Raw genomic sequence first — 10,036 nt, 5'->3', positions numbered from 1 at the left:
TGTTAATGTGCTGCAGGGGTAGTGATGAGGACAAAAAAAGTTAAAATTCAGATTTACGTTGCTGTTTGTGAATCAAACAGCTTTCACTACAATCATAGAGACTATGATTAGATGGAAGATATAGCAATTGCTTAATTAATGAGGTGTTTCCACCAAAGAGAGGTATCCGTCTCATATTTTACTGTCTTGTTTATTTCCGTACTCGCTTATATTCAAAGCACTACTTCTAGCCAGACTCCCACAAAGTGTAACACACCTGACTGGAGTCTCCATATTCCCTCTTCCAGCTCAACTGCCTCATTAGAGAAATGCTTCCATTAAAGGATAACATCGCCCAATTTCAGCTCAATTTAGAAATCATTAGATCCTCACTGTCAGGGTTTTAATATTTCCAGTGGAGAATTTTTCACGACCACGGTTAAAATACCTAAAACATGCATGATTGGTGTTTCTAAGCAGGAAAAATCTGCTGCACTGTAGTGTAAAAAAAAAAAGATCCCACACAGACCTGCTTAAGGTTTGTGAAATGAACCTTGTCTTTGTGTGTAAAGTCCCGACCAATAAATGAACCCTAACAACACCCTCCTCAGACTAGAGGGCTGTGTCAGCCGAGCTGTCAGAGGAGCAGCTGGATCCTTTCTGAGCCGAATCTTTTGAAGACAATTGAACACTTTGTGTGCTACCTCACAGGAATGAAGCTTGAAGTGGGATTATCTGGTTATCTGCTTATGGCCTTGATATCTGCTATGACTGACTCTGCTGCCAAAAAAATACAAAATCTGAACTGATGACGGCACAGAAAAGTACAGGAGAAAGATTTTTGTGCTGCTACTGAAGCAAAGGCTAAAGATCGGGCGGTATATGGGGTGTGAAGATAAATTCCTTCAAATCCTTGTCCTGGAAATAAAACAGCTGGTGCTAACTTGTCAAAGGCAACGACAACATAAAATTATACGCACTCCTCAGGGCCACATGTCCTTGTCATCATACACAAACAAATGCCTTAATCTATACCAAGTGTAGATGAATTTAGAACTATGGCTGCAACAAACTGTTTTACATCTTACAGCACGTTTACATGTCAAGACCTTACTGGTGAGCCAATAAAGGATGTCGACTTCCTGGACTGCTGCTTAGTACCTCAAACATTCTCTACAAGGTGAGTATGAATCTATCACTCTGTCCCGTTTTTACATGGGAAAGATCCGAGTAGGTTAAAAAATGGGCTGTCAGCTCAGTGTCCTAAATTTCACTGGGCCACTGCCATATTTACTGTGTGAAATATAATGCAATGAGATGTGGCTATTAGAATGGCTGTAGCTCTTTTTGATCAGAGCCCTCTGCAGCACAGAGCTGTCAGCGGAGCTCCATCAGTTTTTTATTGGGTCGGAGATGCACAGCTCATCAGGGAGCTGGAGTAACAGATAGATGGATCCTGTGGGGTTCATGTACACAAGTCAGACACAGATGAGCTCAATAGGTCTGGATGTTTTCGGCAGTGCTGCTTTAGTTATTGTTTAACAACCCTTTACAGCACGAAAATGATGATGAAAACAGACTAAACTTTGTTCCCTCCTGTCAGATCCTTTGGAGTGCTTCAGTGACAAGATATTTTCAGGTTTCACAAACTGGAGATCCAAACTTGTGAGGGAATTTTCCTTCTTTAGGTCTATTTTCTTTCATTAAGGCTCTTTTCTGTCATTTAAGCGGGGTATCTACACGGGTCACAGTCACATGTCATCCAGTGTAAACAATAGTCTTCTAGGAGAGCTGTGAAGGAACTGATAAGGTAGATAGCCATAACAAACAGCCTGTGTCTCTGTGGATCATGGCCAGTTAGTCTCTCTTAGTGGGACAGAGATAAGGGATATACAACGTGAGTAAAGTGTTAAGGATTAGTTACCCAATAGAATATTCACACACATACAGATGTGATCTAGTTACATGAAGAATAATCTTATTTGGTCATGTAATAAGTATGAGGAAGTTATAGGGTTCAGTGAGGCCACCAGGAGGGAATCCTTCTGAATTGGGTGAATCACACGGTGTTAACTTGTATCGCTCATCTCGTCTCCTCGATGCATCGAGCATCAATTAATGCTTCTGATTAAGTCATCTGCCTCCTGAACTGTCTTCCAGCAGCTCATTTTCATCACAATTAACTGATGAAACCCTAAAGGCACTCTAAATATATAATATTAATATCCCATCACAGTTTTAAATGGAGAACAAGTGCTTTGCACATAGAACCCTCTGATACGGAGACCTACTTTTTTGCTTGGAATTTTAAGGTTCTATGCGTAGGCAGGATAAAAATCAAGTATTTTCTTTAGTAGAGTCTTCATTTTAACACTACCACTGCATTAATTGATGCTCCCAAATTTCCCTTTACATTTCCATGTGGACAAATTAGAGTTATCACTGTCAGACTCTGAGCTTTTGTAATCCCTGTCATCAGTTTATCTCAGCTGAGGTACACAAGTGACAAGCAAAGCACCCACAAATCCAGGTAGGGGCAAGATAGAGTCTTAATCTCAGATATCTACATATAAAAATAATTGCTGTCACCTCTAAAGTTCAAGTTACTAATAACATTAATTTTGCATGAGGAGTGTAATCACAGTCTTTCAAGCATTATAGCTCAAGTTCATAAATGAACTTTTCACTAAGGTCAAACAAGATAAAAAATGACTCAACTTAGTTGGCTTCGGTAACAGTGTCATTTACAGTGTTTGTAACATGCTCATCAGTTGTGAGGTTTCAGAAGGTCATATTTTGCACAATACTATGATCTTTCAATCTCTGTTAACCATGGTCACAGAACAGTGAAGTGAATGTTAACTTATCAAATAACAGTTTCATGTAAATTACTAATTTTATATTAAAATGTCAGATAGAACCTTATAATATGCTAAGGCAGCAAATTGAAAAGTCAACCACAGATGTTCTGTATATTCACATACTGTATTTTTACACCACATGCCATGACACATATCTGTGACAACACAGCAGCACCTTTCAGTTCTTTAGAGCATTAACAGGAGAAGAATAGGAACATAGGCTGAACCAAATAACAATGAAATAACTGGCCAGTTCTCCAGCTCAGACCCAGCTCCATTGTGCCAGCTGACATTGACGGAAGCCCAGAGCCTTCCTATAAGAGGAGCCTCTAATATCTCGCAGCCTGCTGATGACTGTGCCCTTTCTTCCCCTTTTCCCCATTGTGTCCAATCCACAGATTCGATTTACAGGCCTTTAAAAATGATTCAAACTTTTATTGCACTGCTCGCTGAACAGAACACCACTGAAATGAAATATAGGAGGAACAAGGCAGACATATTTTATTTGAAAGTTTTACTCACTTCTAATGTCACAGCTGGTACACAGTGCGGGTCAGACTTCCATTGTTTTAGTTTTTAAGCTTTACTTTATGGAGGCTGTTAAAATACATTTTACTATCTTTGCAGGCGAAATGGACAGTCCGACTTTTAAAAGACACTGATATATAGTAGATGGCTGAAAAAAAGTTTTTAATGAATAAAGGGCTTTGATCATTTCCATGTGTTCTCCCCTCCTCTCACCTTTCTCCTCTCTCCAGATTAATTGGATGAAAAAAGCCAAGGCCACACAGTCGCTTTGTCTCAGCAGGAAGTAGAGTAACGCCAGATGCCAGTTAAGCACAGTTACGATGCATTTATTATACTGTACTGGAGGTGAGGGAAGTGGAGGAAAGGGGTTTAAAAGTTACTTAAATTATATACAGTATATTAAAATAATTATCCAGACCCCATGTTGTGTAAATATATACAAAAATTATCCTAAGCGCAGCAGACGATATGTAACCTTGCCCAGGGGCACTGATGTACACTTTACAGTCGGTTAGCAATGCATAAATATATAGGGAGAAAAAGGTGTGAGTTGGTTAGTAAATTACAGGCAGTGAGCAATAGGTGCATTTCATCATCTCTCATCGTTGTGTTGCAGCGAACTCATTGATCTGCTCACTTGTAGAGGAGGGGCGGCTAAATCACACTTGGGAAATCATCTTTGACCTAAAATGTCACCAGTGGATTTCCACACGTGAAATAGGCAGGGGAAATGAATGTTAAGGGAAGAGGACAGCCTTGAGAGGATTGTCAGCATGGATTTCCTGGATTAGTGTTTGGGGGCGGTGGTGCGGAGTGACTGAAGCTGTGTTTGTGGCTATGGGAAGGTAATTAATTAAAAACGCTTGTAATGCACCCTGCTCCGTTTCCTAATGCCTACGCTGATGCGATGTAGTGAAGGAGGATGTTATCTGAGCAGACCATGCCTGGATGTGCATTTCATTAGGCCGCCATAGCCTCTGTATCTTCCCTCCACATCTCTCTCACCGTTGCTATCTGGCTCCTCCTAAAAATGCCGGACCATGTTTCTTAACAGTCTCCAACCTCCGCCACTTAAGATTCATCCCATTAATGTCCAGAGCAGTCAATTTACCAGCATGCTTTAATAGATGAGTCAGGAGGCAGGACTTAGCAGGAGATTGGAGCTGATTACGCCCTTGTTCTGTTCATTTGCACAGACCCCAGTTAATTGACTCCTGAGCAGCGATCCATTGGACACACACTATCTGCTGCCAGCCTCTTCCTGACCCCACTCACAGCAGGGAACAAAAGAGCAGTGCTTGTTTAAACAAATTGTTTTTGTCTCCGAAATGTGTGCAGGTAGTTGTTGAGAGTGTGAGAGTAAAACAAAGACGGGAAGAAAACGAGAAAAAGAAACAGAGAGATGTATTTATGGAGTAACAGGAAGATGTGAACAGCAGGAGAAAAGTGAGGTGAGACTGATCGCAGAACGTCCTTCATATAAGTCAGCAGTTCATTAATAGTGGTGTAAAAGGAGAAGATATGCAATGAGCACGCTCAAGTCTCTGATGATGTAGAGACACCTGCAGCCTCTTATCTTACCAGTTGTTGCACAACATGCAATGGATTAAACAGCAGGAGTATCACACGGTACTTTGCCACCTGATGGTGCTTTCACGCCTGTAGTTACGCTCATTTGGTCTGGAGTCATACTGTATTGCTGACTTTCGGTTCGGGCCCAGTTCATGTGCACACTTATTGTTTTTTTTTTGTTTTTTTTTTACAAAGCACTGTCAGTCCAGACTGCAGCTGGACACTGTATATCATAAATAATGACAGACAGAGAGAAACAGGACAGAGGAGAATCATTTGGCATCGTAGTATTCCAGTTACTGTACAGTTACTGTGTGGTCACCACATAGCTGTCATTTAGGGAATTACTAAGATGAACAGAGCAGGATACAAGCTACAGATATATGTTTTGACAACTTCTGATCTATCTGGTAAAGTGCATGCACTTACATGCTGACAGCTACAGTATATATGTTTCTGTTACTGTATATATGTTTCTGTATATGTGGTGCTGTTTAAATATAGGCTTTCAGAAGGATGTAATGATAATTTCGTTTTTGCTAGAACCAACCATCATAAAATCATTTGCTTTCACTCCACAGGGAACCACACCAGAGTCCTACTAAGAATAGATTTTACAGTTGGTCTTGGTCCAGTAGTTTAGTCTGCATCAGAGTTCAGGTATTATTCAAATGCACTTCAGTATGTCCGTCAGTAAGTGAACACGTCACTGTTCAGGCACTTATACAACTATAACAACAACAACAACAACAACATAGCACTATTCACTATCGTCATTTCAGTGGCATGTTCAGGCTGTTGCCAGGCCAGGCTGTTGTGTTCAGTTCAATAGCTCAGCTGCCCATTATGTATGAGTGGGTTACCAGATTATGATTGTTTCTGTGGCTTTAGTGGTGTATTAATAAGGTTTTAGCAAGGGAAAACGTGCTGTGCATTACTTCTGAGCTGACAATTGGCTTCGACAGTTAAGGGCTTCCCTACAAACAAGTTATGTATTAAAGCACCCATCAGGGTGGTTAAAGAATTTATATCCTTCAATCCCACAAGTAGAGACGTTTGTCAAACCACAACTGGAAGGAAATTCTTGCTGACTGCAGCTCTGCCATGCATTGTAGTTTCCACTCTGAAAACACATCATACAGCACTGACAATGTTGTGTGGTGTGACTGGGATTTCAGAGATTGAGCTCAGCAGCCCTTTGCTTAAATTTCTGCCAGGGGTCAAAGGTTACAGATGAGCTTGTGACAGGTGAAGCAGGCACTTGTCAGCAGCTGTGCCACAGAAACAGAAGTAACCATGGTAATCCGGCATGAATAAGTCAGCTCTGGAAGCCTGGAGACGTGCCGCTCCTCCTCTATCATTACACTGCTATGGATATGTCAACTGGAGAGAAGCGCCACACAGTAGACTGCAAAACAACCAAAACAATAACACATCTCGTAGAGTGATACTTACTGATGCTGAAATCGATGTAGTTCTGCTGAGTCCAAATACTTTCCACTACTTTTTAAGATGAAGCAGATTTCTAAATCCAGTGACTCACAATTTTAGAAGCAGGGTATTGGATTTCACTCATAAATGTTTTAAAATCAAGCAATATTTATGATCATCCACTTTTATGGCTAATCTATAGTGGAACCATTAGGCATGCATTAGTGAGTGAAGTATATTTGACCTAGTCCTGGTCCTCATAGAGAAGTCAATAGCTTGCATTAAGCCTGCCTAAATAAAACTATGGCCTGGCAATGTTTTTGCACCAGTCACTTGAGTACCACCTCTTGCTAATTGGGACATTCATAACTCGAACATGATCCCTCTGTGACTATTTTAAACCTCAGGGACACAGAGGAAGAAGCAGGAGAGGGGGAACGAGAGACAGACAAAGAGAGAGAGAGAGAGAGAGAGAGAGAGCGGCTGAGAGAGATAAGAAAAAACAGTCACATTAGGAACAGATGTATTGCTATATGTATGTTTCCGTAGCCAGTCCACTCCACAGTAGTCCCAAGAGTACAAGCATCCATCTAATTACCTCTCCTTCAAATGACCTTCATATTTATGACTTTGAATATTATTTCAGCTTCTGCTAGATTCTTAAAATACTCTGAATGGGCTTATCAAATTTCTGCTTTGATAATTACATCAAAGCAAGGAGTAAATGCATAAAAACTGGATTAGTGGCGCCATGGCAGCTTCTATAAACACAGCCTAATAGGCAATTTGGCGTCCTACTGAGTGCACTTCTAAGGTACAGACTAAAATATGAATACAGCTGTTTTCAAATACCACAGTGTCCCTATTTTGCTACTTACGTCTGAGTCACACACAACTGTAGAATATAACAAAAGGTCCAATCCAAGCTTTCACAAACAAAGAATGAAATCTCCTTTACTAACTCCTGATTTTCACTCTTGAGAAGAAAGAGGTCTGTCGGCGTGGTCCCATCGTCTCCGCTTTGACAGCTGGCTGGAACAAACCAAGGCTGCTGCAGTATCGTAGCTTTGGGCGTATGTGCTGTGTTTGTGAGATAAATGGCAACACGTGGATGACTCTCCACAGCACTCCACCTTCTTTGACACCTAGTCAAACTCTCAGGCTGCTCTGGATCAGCTGTCTGGCTGAGGTGAACAGAGACATGAGGGTTGGGGCGGCTGTCAGCAACTGTTCCCAGCAGCCCTCGGCCATTGTGGCTTATCACACCCCCAAGTCTGTTATATCTCCACTGCTCTCATCACGCCCAGGGATCTACGAAGAAGTACAAAGAAAAAACGTTCAGTGAAACGATTGCCTCAGTTCAACCAAAATGTGTCACATAGCTGTGTTCCAAGAAAATGCACCAGCTAGATTTCAGTTATGCCAACATTGTCAAGGCAGGCTAATGAGAAGAGACATGTTAAACTGCTTAAAATGCAAATGTCCTTTGCATTTTCCCCAGAGGATTTTCCCAGCGCTTTTAAGTGGTTTGAGATGTTACATGTCGACAATTTGAATCCAATTTATAGACATATTGACCCATGAAAATCACATGCAAATGGGATCAGTCGTGCACAGGTTAAGTGAATGGTCTTGGCAGCGGGTAAGAACTTTACGGCTCACAAATAGCAAATGGATGGCTGGATGACGCTCGCTCCAGTCCCTCTTTCCATCGGTCACTCTTCTTCCTCAATAACTCAGCCCCAGCATGAATATAAATGGAGACCAGTGAAGAGCAGGGACTGGGTGCCGGTGAATGGCTTTCTGCTCGGCCTCCGACAGTAGCACTCCCCTAATGGGTTCAGCCTGACTGGATTCAATCATGTCCCCTGATACCCTCTGAAGAGGATGCAAATTGTCAATCAGACCTCTCTCTCCTCCTCTCATGCTTCCCCATCTCTTGCTACTGCCGTCTTCCCCTCGTTCGTCTTATGATCATCTTGCCATCATTCACCTTGCTCTTACTTCCAATTTTACAGCCTTTTACATATTAACTCCACCTCCTGTTTTCCTGTTAGCTCTGTCTCAATCAGCTGCAGATGTATTGACATGAACTTCATCCAGGTTGAATGGAATAATGAGCATGGAGAGGGTCATGCACATATCAAATTCATCAATTCATTGAAGTGTGCTATAAAGGGAAATATTGCTTGTCTAGGATGCATTTTTGAGTGTTTGTGCTACATGCCTGTGGCATTTTAAATAAAAGGCATTGTTCCTCTCTAATAATGGGGAGATAAACAGAAGATTTTACATGAGCATTTCTTTTATTTTCATTCAAAGGAGAGGAGTAACAGGTCTACTGACTGAACAAACATTGCACACAACAGTAAAAGTGAAAGATGACAATTATGTTTTTGTTTAATCCAAGCATTTCAGGAAAACAGCAACAGCTAGGAGGAGATGACATGTTTTGATTTGTAAAGGTTAATATATTTATTGAATTGCATCATAATGCAATCATATTGCATTAGCTTCATGTAAAAGCAATCAGACTGTGAAAGCTCTTGCTGGGGGGCAGGCACAATGTGGAGAAAATTAAACATATTTCCACATTGGATGACAACTTAATCCACCCTGTGGGCTACAGGTGCACCCAGTTTCCATCTGAATGCAAAGGACTTCTTCATGAGTCTTATTTGTTTGTGCTACACAAGACACAAGCAAGCAGCATGCTGGGCTGTTTGGCCTAATGGTTTAAGTGAACAAAATAGGCAATTTCTCACTGTTTTTCAAAACAACCCGCAGTTTTAAGCAACTAAATCTGCTTGGGTAAGGCTGCTGAAAGTTCATGGCCATGGCTAAAAAAAAATCACAATCATATGTAAAAAAAAAACTACTTTAGGATCATAGCTCAAAGAAATCAAAATCTCTGGTGTCACAGTCAAACACTTTGCACTTCCACCATGTGTGCATCCTTACCTCCTGCCTAAAGGTGTGTTCAGGCAAAAAGGTGAATCAGATTTAGATGTGGCACGAATGCATAGACAGTCCCTGGAAGCTTGGTGCAAACACATGCAAATTTACTCAGTGTGGCACAAATTGAGGTGAAATGTATCCTTGTTAGTTGAAACTGTTTTATCTTGGGAGTTTGCGGTTATCTTGAGGCTCTCTGTCACAAGAGGAAAAGGAGAGGAAAACAATAACAGAGCTAAAGTTGCTGGGAGCAGCCGGTTGTCACATAGGCCCTGGCCAGACCTGGTGTTAACATCCGTCTCAGGTGATCTGATCACAAGTGGACAGCTCTAAGTGCAGGTGTGAACGCACCCAAGACGCAGTGAGGACACATTTGAGATCCGATCACTCAGACCACATTTGAGGGCGGTCTGGGCCACATTCTTTTAGCAGTGTGAATACAAATGAGTCCTGGGCCACAATGAAGGTCCACCTACTAAACTGACCTCCTCTGCCACACTCTACATATCGCATGTATTTCAAAGACCAGCCAACAGGCCTGAAAAACAACAAGCACCTAATAATGGGCTACAAACACTGTAATATTACTATACACTATCTTGAATATCCCAGAGATGAGAGAGAGTGCAGTAAAAGTTGGCATTAAGCAGGCAATGGATTCCCTCACTCGGCAGCATCATCATAAGAATATAAGCTTTTTTTCCTTTTTT

This window comes from Seriola dumerili, unplaced genomic scaffold (assembly GCF_002260705.1).
Source record: "Seriola dumerili isolate Sdu_G_001 unplaced genomic scaffold, Sdu_1.0 BDQW01000088.1, whole genome shotgun sequence".
Lineage (NCBI taxonomy): Eukaryota > Metazoa > Chordata > Actinopteri > Carangiformes > Carangidae > Seriola > Seriola dumerili.
This window is presented reverse-complemented; position numbering follows the sequence as displayed.